Below are 12500 nucleotides of genomic sequence, written 5' to 3'. Positions count from 1 at the left end.
GGGATGGTATTGGCCAGGTGATGAGCGGTGCCTGGTTTCCTCCAGACATGACGCTTGCCATTCAGGCCAAAGAGTTCAATCTTTGTTTCTCATGGTCTGAGAGTCCTTCAGGTGCCTTTTGGCAAACTCCAGGCGGGCTGTCATGTGCCTTTTACTGAGGAGTGGCTTCCGTCTGGCCACTCTACCATACAGGCCTGATTGGTGGAGTGCTGCAGAGACGGTTGTTCTTCTGGAAGGTTCTCCTCTTTCCACAGAGAAAGCTGGAGCTCTGTCAGAGTGACCATCGGGTTCTTGGTCACCTCCCTGACTAAGGCCCTTCTCCCCCGATCGCTCAGTTTGGCCGGGCGGCCAGCTCTAGGAAGAGTCCTGGTGGTTCCAAACTTCTTCCATTTACGGATGATGGAGGCCACTGTGCTCATTGGGACCTTCAATGCTGCAGAAATTTTTCTGTACCCTTCCCCAGATCTGTGCCTCGATACAATCCTGTCTCGGAGGTCTACAGACAATTCCTTGGACTTCATGGCTTGGTTTGTGCTCTGACATGCACTGTTAACTGTGGAACCTTATATAGACAGGTGTGTGCCTTTCCAAATCATGTCCAATCAACTGAATTTACCACAGGTGGACTCCAATCAAGTTGTAGAAACATCTCAAGGATGATCAGTGGAAACAGGATGCACCTGAGCTCAATTGAGTGTCATGGCAAAGGCTGTGAATACATATGTACATGTTTTTTATTTTTAATAAATTTGCAAAGATTTCAAACAAACTTCTTTCACGTTGTCATTATGGGGTATTGTTTGTAGAATTTTGAGGAAAATAATGAATTTAATCCATTTTGGAATAAGGCTGTAACATAACAAAATGTGGAAAAAGTGAAGTGCGGGGAATACTTTCCGGATGCACTGTATATAACTCCATAGTGACCCCACACAGGAAAATGGGAGCATTTACGGGCATCCACTGTGAATATTCTCAGAATGAAACAATCACAAACATTTAATAATATCAGCCACAACTGAGCCGCTTCACAAACATCAACCTGATTAACATTCCAGACACATCACAGGACTAGTTAACACATCAGTCAAACACAAACACCTCTAAAACACTCAGTTTGAAACAACTCTAACATGAAATGTTAGAAATCAAACTCCACATGTAAAGGTGCAGTGCATTAGATTAGTGCACTAGTATTAATGCTCTGTGTCTTTAAAAACTCTTATTAGCTTCCTTTACAACTCACAGTGAAATCTTGTGGTTTCAGCCCACATCCCTCAAACACACACACACACACAATTACTGTATGTTTAACCCTTAGAGTTGAAATAAGAAGTTTGCATATACCTTAGCCAAATACATTTAAACTCAGTTTTTCATAATTCCTGACATTTAATCATAGAAAACATTCCCTGTCTTAGGTCAGTTAGGATCACTACTTTATTTTAAGAATGTGAAATGTCAGAATAATAGTAGAGAGAATGATTTATTTCAGCTTTTATTTCTTTCATCACATTCCCAGTGGGTCAGAAGTTTACATACACTTTGTTAGTATTTGGTAGCATTGCCTTTAAATTGTTTAACTTGGGTCAAATGTTTTGGGTATCCTTCCACAAGCTTCTCACAATAAGTTGCTGGAATTTTGTCCCATTCCTCCAGACAGAACTGGTGTAACTGAGTCAGGTTTGTAGGCCTCCTTGCTCGCACACACTTTTTCAGTTCTGCCCACAAATGTTCTATCGGATTGCGGTCAGGGCTTTGTGATGGCCACTCCAATACCTTGACTTTGTTGTCCTTAAGCCATTTTGCCACAACTTTGGAGGTATGCTTGGGGTCATTGTCCATTTGGAAGACCCATTTGTGACCGAGTTTTAACTTCCTGGCTGATGTCTTTAGATGTTGCTTCAATATATCCACATAATTTTCCTTCCTCATGATGCCATCTGTTTTGTGAAGTGCACCAGTCCCTCGTGCAGCAAAACACCCCCACAACATGATGCTGCCACCCCCATGCTTCACGGTTGGGATGGTGATCTTCGACTTGCAAGCCTCACCTTTTTTCCTCCAAACATAACGATGGTCATTATGGTCAAACAGTTCAATTTTTGATTCATCAGACCAGAGGACATTTCTCCAAAAAGTAACGTGCACTTGCAAACTGTAGTCTGGCTTTTTTATGGCGGTTTTGAAGCAGTGGCTTCTTCCTTGCTGAGCAGCCTTTCAGATTATGTCAATATAGGACTCGTTTTACTGTGGATATAGATACTCGTCTACCTGTGTCTTCCAGCATCTTCACAAGGTCCTTTGCTGTTGTTCTGGGATTGATTTGCACTTTTCGCACCAAACTACGTTCATCTCTAGGAGACAGAATGCGTCTCCTTCCTGCGCGGTATGATGGCTGTGCGGTCCCATGGTGTTTATACTTGCGTACTATTGTTTTTATAGATGAATGTGGTACCTTCAGGCATTTAGGAATTGCTCCCAAGGATGAACCAGACTTGTGGAGGTCCACAATTTTTTTTTCTGAGGCCTTGTCTGATTTCTTTTGATTTTCTCATGATGTCATGCAAAAAGGCACTGAGTTTGAAGGTAGGCCTTAAAATACATCCACAGGTACACCTCCAATTCAGTACACCTCCTATCAGAAGCTAATTGGCTAATTATCTAAAGGCTTGACATAATTTTCTGGAATTTTCCAAGCTGCTTAAAGGCACAGTTAACTTGTAGTGTATGTAAACTTCTGACCCACTGGAATTGTGATATAGTCAATTAAAAGTGAAACAATCTGTCTGTAAACAATTGTTGGATAAATTACTCATGTCATGCACAAAGTAGATGTCCATGACTTGCCAAAACTATAGTTTGCTAATATTAAATCTGTGGATTGGTAAAAAATGAGTTTTAATGACTTCAGCCTAAGTGCATGTAAACTTCTGACTTCAACTGTATGTAGCTTTGTGGTCAAAAATTACCCCTTCATCTCAGTCACTAAGTGGCATTGCCAAGGGTTTATTGCAAGTTAGACCCAGGCCCACCCAAAATATTACAGATTATTCTTTGACTTCAAATATATATTTATAAAATAGTTTAAAAATTCATAAATTATGATTTCTGAAAGCATGAAAGAACTTTTTGAATGTGTCGCCTTTCTGTTAAAAAGGAAAATTTGTTAAAAAGAAATCTGGGCGAAAATTTGGCCCATCCATTTTTATTGAGGCCCACCAAATGTAATTTTCTGGCTACACCCTTGTCTCAGTAGCAGGCGATTTGGTGACTTTTCCTACATTTGCTATCCATACACACACACCCCAATAAATTGGGCTGGATTGAGGTTGTGTGGTGGTGTGACAAAAAAAACTCACACTCGTGATGTTCAGGGTCAAATTTGACTCCACATAAGAAATGAATGGGTGAGAGGATAAAACTAGCATTTTTTTATTGCTTGTCAACTAAAATCAATAAATCAGCCACAATGCAGAACAAACACCCACAGAAATGAAGGGGTGATACTATATAATAGCCACAATGCATAATGCACATGCTCACACACACACACAGGAATGAAAAGGTGAGACTATAAAAGTGAGAATTTCTTATAGAATTTGTCAAATAAAATCAGCCACAATGCAGAAAAAACACAGAGAAATGAAGGGGTGAGACCATAACACATCCAGAATGGAGAACACACATACACACATGCATGCATGCATGCACATCAACACACACACACACACACACACACACACACACACCCACACAGAGATCAAAGGTTGAGTTTCAGACTGTTGTTTTTTTCCACTGTGATAAAGTTTACACTTAGTGGTGAGAGACATTTTTTAGTCTTATATTTGTACACATAATTAATTATCACTGTTCATTCCTGTTCATTTCTGCTGTTGGTTTTATTGACATTTTTTTATTAATTTATTCTATTGATCTATTGAACTTGGATGTTTGAAATAAATGATTGGTAACAAAAATTTTACTCTTACGTCTTCTCTTTGTAATCATAATGTGGCATCATTGCAAAAACTGACACTTCAAAACACCTCAAACCAAAAATAAATAAATCATTTTACATTTTGACAAAAATAGTGATTGATTGATCATGTCTAAATGTATATCCAAATGCAGAACTTGATCAAATAAAAAATTTTAAAAAATAATAATTACATTTTGACAAAAATAGTGATTGTTTGATCATGTCCAAATGCAGAACTTGTGATAAAAAATAAAATAAAATAAAATAAAAATCTGTTTGCTTCAACCAGGCAAATCTACTGGTTATAATCTATATAAATTGTATAATTTAATGCAATTTTAAAAGTTAAAAGTTGTTTTTTTCCCCAGCAGATGGAAGCAATCTGCCCCTAATGCATGACACTTTTTTCATATTTTCTCCCTGAATTAAACTGAGAAATGTAGATCTTCACTGTGACAAAATGTTCTTATTTTATATGAAAATTAATAGTGTCGTTCAACTATTTAGAGGAAAATAAGCTTAAAAAAATACCACAACCTCCCAAAGTCTGCACAACTTATGAGTTTTTAAATTAGTTAAGTTAGTGTTATTACATTTGTTTAAAAGAAAATTCCATGATTTCGGCGCACATTAACACGGTTATTGTTTGGGGACAAATGTGACCCCAAAGGCCTTAAGAATGCACCCTTCGTTTAAACATGCCTGTTGCTGTCTGTCTATTACAGTCTCAACAGAACTGATGTCCTGTTTTTCCATCAAGCTCAACAAGTGCATTTAAACACAGCACACATTCAACACAAACACAAAAACACATTCTTAGAGCATTTACCGGATAAAGAGGCAAACATTCCTGCAACCGAGCAACCAGAGAGACAGACAGAAAACATCCAGAGAGACAGAAATTAAGAGAACATGAGTATTCGTGCTGATAAAAGCAGCATTGTTTGTTAAGTGTTTCTATGTAAATTCCGCTCATTGTTTAAGAGCAAAACACTGAATTACTTGAGCAACATCTCACAACATAAACACACAACCACAAACTTCACACAAACCTGTTGCAATTATGAGATTTAAAGCAGTTTTGTCATGTTTCACTAAATTTGTGAGGGCATTTCCAAACATTGTGGCTCTCCCAAATCTAGCCAAACATGCACACACAAAAACAAATAAACAGACACACACACACACTTACGTGATAATGCTCAGATTACAGAGGTATTTTTTTCATCGTGTTGTTTGTTTGTTTGTTTCTGTTTAAAGTCTGCATATGTTCCTCACTGCCAGTCAAACACACAAATCCACTGAAAAAAGAGAAAAAGATTCATAAAAACCTTCCGAGGGCTGCGCGTCACTGCGCGTCTGTGTGAAACTCCAAAAGCAGCGGCTTGATGTGACGCGACGCGACTGTTGGGCGGTAAATGCCAGAGATCTTCTATGGCCAATAACAACTTCCATCGGAGAGAGCGTAACGCTCAACCAGCGTGTTACGACAGTAAGTCAACGTTTGCGGACACTATACAAACGAATAGGGAGAGCCGTAAACTGACATCTACCTGTCGCAAAATTGTCTGCGACCTCTCTTATTTAACGGCAATTTTATCTTTTTTTTTTTTTTTTTTTTTTTTTTAACAGGAGGAGTCAAGTTTATTTATGTTAAAACAATATTTAATAAATACAGTCTCATTTGAATCTAGTCCTCTCCATGCTGGGAAATATGGCAAGCCAATTTTGCTTTTAATGCATCCAGAGTTGTAATTGAATTTGTACTAGTAATATTTCAGTTAGAGAGCTCTACAATATATTTTCTACTAGTAAGAATTCCAATTACAGAGCTCTCTATTTGCATTTCTACTAGTTAGAATGCAACTGCAGAGCTCTCCAACTGATTTACAGAGCTCTACAATGGCATTTTACTAGTAAAAACTCCAATTAAAGAGGTCTACAATTGATTTACAGAGCTCTACAATGGCATTTTACTAGTAAAAACTCCAGTTAAAGAGGTCTACAATTGATTTACAGAGCTCTACAATGGCATTTTACTAGTAAAAACTCCAATTAAAGAGGTCTACAATGGCATTTTACTAGTAAAACCTCCAATTAAAGAGGTCTACAATTGATTTACAGAGCTCTACAATGGCATTTTACTAGTAAAAACTCCAATTAAAGAGGTCTACAATGGCATTTTACTAGTAAAACCTCCAATTAAAGAGGTCTACAATTGATTTACAGAGCTCTACAATGGCTTTTACTAGAAAAAAAACTCCAATTAAAGAGGTCTACAACTGATTTACAGAGCTCTACAGTGGCATTTTACTAGTAAAAACTCCAATTAAAGAGGTCTACAATTGATTTACAGAGCTCTACAGTGGCATTTTACTAGTAAAAACTCCAATTAAAGAGGTCTACAAATGATTTACAGAGCTCTACAATGGCATTTTACTAGTAAAAATTCCAATTAAAGAGGTCTACAATTGATTTACAGAGCTCTACAATGGCATTTTACTAGTAAAAACTCCAATTAAAGAGGTCTACAATGGCATTTTACTAGTAAAACCTCCAATTAAAGAGGTCTACAATTGATTTACAGAGCTCTACAATGGCTTTTACTAGAAAAAAAACTCCAATTAAAGAGGTCTACAACTGATTTACAGAGCTCTACAGTGGCATTTTACTAGTAAAAACTCCAATTAAAGAGGTCTACAATTGATTTACAGATGTCTACAGTGGCATTTTACTAGTAAAAACTCCAATTAAAGAGGTCTACAATTGATTTACAGAGCTCTACAGTGGCATTTTACTAGTAAAAACTCCAATTAAAGAGGTCTACAAATGATTTACAGAGCTCTACAATGGCATTTTACTAGTAAAAATTCCAATTAAAGACACAGGATTGGAATTCTAACTAGCAAAAATTCGATTATAGAGCGCTCTAATTGGAATTCTTACTAGAAATAATTCAATTTTAGAGCTCTCTACTTGGAATTCTTACTAGTAAAAATGGAATTGTAGAGGTCTCCATTGGAATTCTTACTAGTAAAAATGGAATTACAGATCTCTCTAACTGGAATTTTCTTACTAGTAAAAATGCAGTTACAGAGCTCTCTAACTGGAATTCTAACTAGCAAAAATTTTATTGTAGAGGTCTCCAATTGGAATTCTTACTAGTAAAAATTCAATTGTAAAGGTCTCCAATTGGAATTCTTACTAGTAAAAATGCAGTTACAGAGCTCTCTAATTGGAATACTTACTAGTAAAAATGGAATTGTAGAGGTCTCCACTGGAATTCTTACTAGTAAAAATGGAATTACAGAGCTCTCTAACTGGAATTTTCTTACTAGTAAAAATGGAATTACAGAGCTCTCTAACTGGAATTCTAACTAGCAAAAATTTTATTGTAGAGGTCTCCAATTGGAATTCTTACTTGTAAAAATGCAGTTACAGAGCTCTCTAATTGGAATTCTAACTAGTAAAAATGCAATTACAGAGCTCTCTAATTGGAATTCTAATTAGTAAAAATTAAATTGTAGAGGTCTCCAATTGGAATTCTAACTAGCAAATATTTAATTGTAGAGGTCTCCAATTGGAATTCTTACTAGTAAAAATGCAATTACAGAGCTCTCTAATTGGAATTCTAACTAGCAAAAATAAAATTTTAGAGCTCTGTTATTAAAAATTAATGGGTAAACGATGAGTAAAAAATTAGTTAGAGACTTCTCTAATTGGAATTCTTACTAGTAAAAATGGAATTATGATGGGTAACGCTAGAAACATTAAAAGATAATTTGGCTTTCCATAGGGAAAGTGAGATGACATGAGTACACCTCCTGCGATCATAGTAAACTTCCCACATAGTTCACTCCAAAAGTATTTTTTAGTGTAACACATGTTGAAGATTACCAGACATCTGTTTCCTCACAAAAGCAATTTATTCAGCATCTCCTCCATAGACATCATCCATATTGTTGATAGAAGGGCCCTGGTAAATATCGCTAAGGACTGTTTCCTGTAGATGACGCCAGATATCCCTCAAAGCTGAACCACATTCAAATCTCACTGTTTTCTGACTGAAAAAGGTAATACTTAATTTATTTATATATTTAATAACTTTAAGTACCGTTTGTTATTTTACATACACTTAGAAAGATGCCTGATCAATCTCTATAAAATTATCAAATAAAACTCCTCATCCAGTCTTCACAACGCACTATGATTGGTCCATCTCGAACAGCGCTGAGTAAAGAAACAGGTATCACATGACAAAGGAACTTATGGTGAGTGTTTACCAACTCTGAGCGGTAGGGGGCGCTAAAACTCTATAGGTGAAAAGCCCTTGGATCGGTTAATAACCAGAGAGGGTGTCCAACATTTGCAACGCATGGTGGCGCCAAAATCAAGATTGCGATCATAAATCTACTGTGCAATAAAGCCTTCTACACAACTGAAAACACAGACTGAAACTGTAGTAGTAACAGAAAAAGTATATTAATTTATTTGGACTAGTTATCTCGAGTTAATATTACTATATAATATTACTTATTCTTGTTACCATTTTCAATGGGTTTACATAAACCTTTTTACTTCAACTAGATAGATGCATGTAGCTTATTAAGCAAAAATTTGAAAAGTTGTTTAAATGATGTTGCAGATTTCTGTTCTGCAGATAAAACTGTGCAAATTTCACAGATGGCAAATGATTTTGGGGGAAACATTCATTTTAACAGCCTGCTAACTTGTATTTAATGTTAATCAACAATATTCTGAAATAAACAGATCTGACTCTTTTCTTTCTTTTGAAAATAAAACAATATATTGAGTTCTTAAAGAATTAGTTCACCTCAAAATGAAAATTCTCTCATTATTCACTTACCCTGATGCCATCCCAGATATGCATGACTTTCTTTCTTCATCAGAACACAAATGAAGATTTTTAGAAGAATGTTGAAGCTCTGTAGGTCCTTATAATGGAAGTAAATGGGTGCCATCAGGCTGCTGGCCGTTTGACGGTCCAAAAGTCAAATTTAGGCAGCATGAAAGTAATCCACAGAACTCCAATCGATCAATTAATGTCTTCTGAAGCAAATCTATAGATTGGTGTAAGAAACAATTCGATAATTACTTTATTAACTTTAAAAAATCACTTTCAGCCAGCACGATGCATCAGTGAAGCGCCTGGTGCGTTCACGCGAGAAGTCAGACGCACACTCTTTGTACACAACAGAGGAACAAACGTCACACAAGAGTTAGTTCATTACAAACAGCATCTCAGCATTGTTCTGCATTGCATTGTTTATCCTTTTGATCTTTCATTCAAAGGTTAATTGAAGTAAAACAACTAAAATAGGGGAAATATCTCATTATTAAATAAGTATTTTTCTCCAAATCGCATTGGCCATAATTATTGGCATCCTTTTATTCAATATTTTTTGCAACCTCCCTTTGCCAAGATAACAGTTCTGAGTCTTCTCTTATAATGCATAATGAGGTTGGAGAACACCTGGCAAGGGATCTGAGATCATTCCTCCATACAGCATCTCTACAGATCCTTCATAATCAGAGGTCCATGCTGGTGGACTCTCCTCTTCAGTTCACCACACAGGTTTTCTATGGGGTTCAGGTCAGGGGACTGGGATGGCCATGGCAGAACCTTGATTTTGTGGTCAGTGAACCATTTTTGTGTTGATGTTGATGTGTGTTTTGGATCATTGTCCTGCTGGAAGATCCAACCAGGTCCCATTGTAAGCTTTCTGGCAGAGGCAGTCAGGTTTAGATTTTTTATCTGTTGGTATATGATAGAGTCCATGATGCCATGTATCCGAACAAGATGTCCAGGACCTCTGGCAGAAAAACAGCCCCACAACATTAATGATGCAGCACCACATTTAACTGTGGGCATTGGGTACTTCATCTCTGTGTGCACCAAACCCATCTCTGGTGTTTGCTGCCAAAAAGCTATTTTTTTTACCATAGAACCCGGTCCCATTTGAAGTTCCAGTAGTGTCTGGCAAACTGAAGATGCTTGAGTTTGTTGTTGGATGAGAGCAGAGGCTTTTTTTCTTGAAACCCTCCCAAACAACTTGTGGTGATGTAGGTGATGTCTGATATGTTTTTTGAGATTTCTGACCCCAAGACCCAACTAATTTCTGCAATTCTCCAGCTGTGATCCTTGAAGATTCTTTGGCCACTTGAACCATCCTCCACACTGTGCGTGGAGACAATATAGACACACGTCCTTTTCCAGGCTGATTCTTAATATCCCCAGCTGATTGGAACTTCTTAATTATTGCGCTTCCCATTTTGTGACGCTCAACAACCTTTTGACACACTTCAGAACTATATTATTTAGTGTAACCCACTGTGATTGATGATTAAGGGAATTTGGCTTGTGTGTTACCTCATATTTATGCCCATGTGAAACAGGAAGTCATGGCTGAACAATTTCATGTTCCTAGTCACCCAGGTGTACAAAACAAATTAAAATATGAATGGGAATGTACTTCAGATATATTTTACTCATAAGAATTTCTAGGGGTGCCAATAATTATGGCCAATGCATTTTGGAAAAAATATTTATTTCATAATGAGATATTTCCCCTATTTCAATTGTTTTATTTCAGTTAAAGGTTAGATTTTGAGCATTTTTTGAATGAAAGATCAAAAAGATAAACAATGCATTTTTTTTCACAGCCTTTTTAGCTCATATTTACCAAGGGTGCCAATATTTTGGCCCTCACTGTAATCAGTGCTTCATTTGCCACAATAATGCAATTTTTTTCAAACAAAATTTCAATCCGTATTATATATTTATTACAGGCCCTACATAAAATATTTGAAATATTTAGCATTTTTGTATGAATCATCTTTATATGGGGGTCTTTCTCAGCAAATAATGATGTATATTATTAATTTGATTAATTAATTGCCATGTCATGCAATTGTTCAATAAAAATGTTTAATCAATTTGACAATCTGATCAAATAATGAGCCAATTTAGAGATGTCCAAATCAGCTTGTGAACTTGCCTGGCATGCGTCAGCCGAACATCTGTCGTTGAGACAAATGAGAACATCAGCAGAACTTCAGGCATTAAAACTGCTGTGGTATCTCACAACTGAATGTCTGGTTATATGGATGTTGCTTCATATATAAACTGCATTTTTCAATCAGAAGACTAGTGTAGGAAGAGCGTGAGTCACAGTCTAGCAGCATGTGTGGGCACGTTTAGTGCTTCAAATCATCTGTTTGGTTTTTGTGGGAGACAGCGAGATGATGTGTGAGTGTGTGTGCGTTTAGAAACTGAATGTTTCCTGTAGTGGTGAATCATCAGATAACAGAATTTAATGATTGGTGTTTGTTTATAACAGAGGCTTTCTCAGTTATAAACAAATGTTTATCATATATATATGTATATATAACAAACAATATTGTTCTTTGCACAAAGCACAAGTATATCGGCTATAAATAATATTTAACGCTATATATAAAAGATACAGGTTATTTAAGGCCATTATTACACATTTTTGCACCGATCTGCAGTTCTGTAACATTCAACTTAAAACTAATGTGAATGTTACAGGAAAAAGAAAGAGAAATGTCATGAGTTATAAATATATGTATATTTAACTTTTACACGTAATATATTATGCTGTGATACATCATACCAAAATTTACTCAGTTATATATTCAAATGAACTACATGTGAAACTCAGTGTGACAGTGTTGAAATAATGCAGTATTTAAGGCTTAGAGTTACTATTAGTTATTTGCGAGGCTGTAAGCACATATTAATCATTTGTGGCAATAGTTTAAGAATCAGCCATTGATAAGTGCGTGTTTGTTGATCACTAATGTGAATATTAGATACATACAGTCAATGTCTATGGTGATTACAGCTCTGGTACTTTAAAGGTGCACTTATTTTTATTAGATTTTTTCCTTATTACAAAAGTTGTACTCTTTAAAAAAGAATTGTAATTTCAAAACATACACTATATTGCCAAAAGTATTCGCTCACCCATCCAAATAATTGAATTCAGGTGTTCCAATCACTTCCATGGCCACAGGTGTATAAAATGAAGCACCTAGGCATGCAGACTGCTTCTACAAACATTTGTGAAAGAATGGGCCGCTCTCAGGAGCTCAGTGAATTCCAGCGTGGTACTGTGATAGGATGCCACCTGTGCAACAAGTCCAGTCGTGAAATTTCCTCGCTACTAAATATTCCACAGTCAACTGTCAGTGGTATTATAGCAAAGTGGAAGCAATTGGGAATGACAGCAACTCAGCCACGAAGTGGTAGGCCACGTAAAATGACAGAGCGGGGTCAGCGGATGCTGAGGCGCATAGTGCGCAGGTTTAATATGACGTCGGCCCACCCTTTGCAGCTATAACAGCTTCAACTCTTCTGGGAAGGCTTTCCACAAGGTTTAGGAGTGTGTTTATGGGAATTTTTGACTGTTCTTCCAGAAGCGCATTTGTGAGGTCAGACACTGATGTTGGACGAGAAGGCCTGGCTCGCAGT

At 36.7% G+C, this 12500-nt stretch overlaps 1 protein-coding gene across 5 annotated transcripts in view; it reads right to left on the bottom strand.

The window, feature by feature from the left end:
• LOC127430053 (arf-GAP with Rho-GAP domain, ANK repeat and PH domain-containing protein 1) overlaps window positions 1–5450 on the bottom strand; it is a 110664-nt gene extending 105214 nt beyond the window's left edge. For 2 of the 5 annotated variants that reach the window (XR_007895403.1, XM_051679488.1), the window contains exon 1: window positions 5175–5390. The gene's annotated coding sequence lies outside the window, so the exon portion shown is untranslated. Of the gene's footprint in view, window positions 1–5174 lie in introns of all 5 variants that reach the window. The other 3 variants (XM_051679487.1, XM_051679485.1, XM_051679489.1) reach the window with 3 other exon arrangements.
• Window positions 5451–12500: the final 7050 nt, after the last annotated feature.

The sequence above is a fragment of the Myxocyprinus asiaticus genome, chromosome 39 (genome assembly GCF_019703515.2).
Source record: "Myxocyprinus asiaticus isolate MX2 ecotype Aquarium Trade chromosome 39, UBuf_Myxa_2, whole genome shotgun sequence".
Classification (NCBI taxonomy): domain Eukaryota; kingdom Metazoa; phylum Chordata; class Actinopteri; order Cypriniformes; family Catostomidae; genus Myxocyprinus; species Myxocyprinus asiaticus.
The sequence above is the reverse complement of the archived record's forward strand: the minus strand, read 5'-3'. Positions and strand labels throughout refer to the sequence as shown.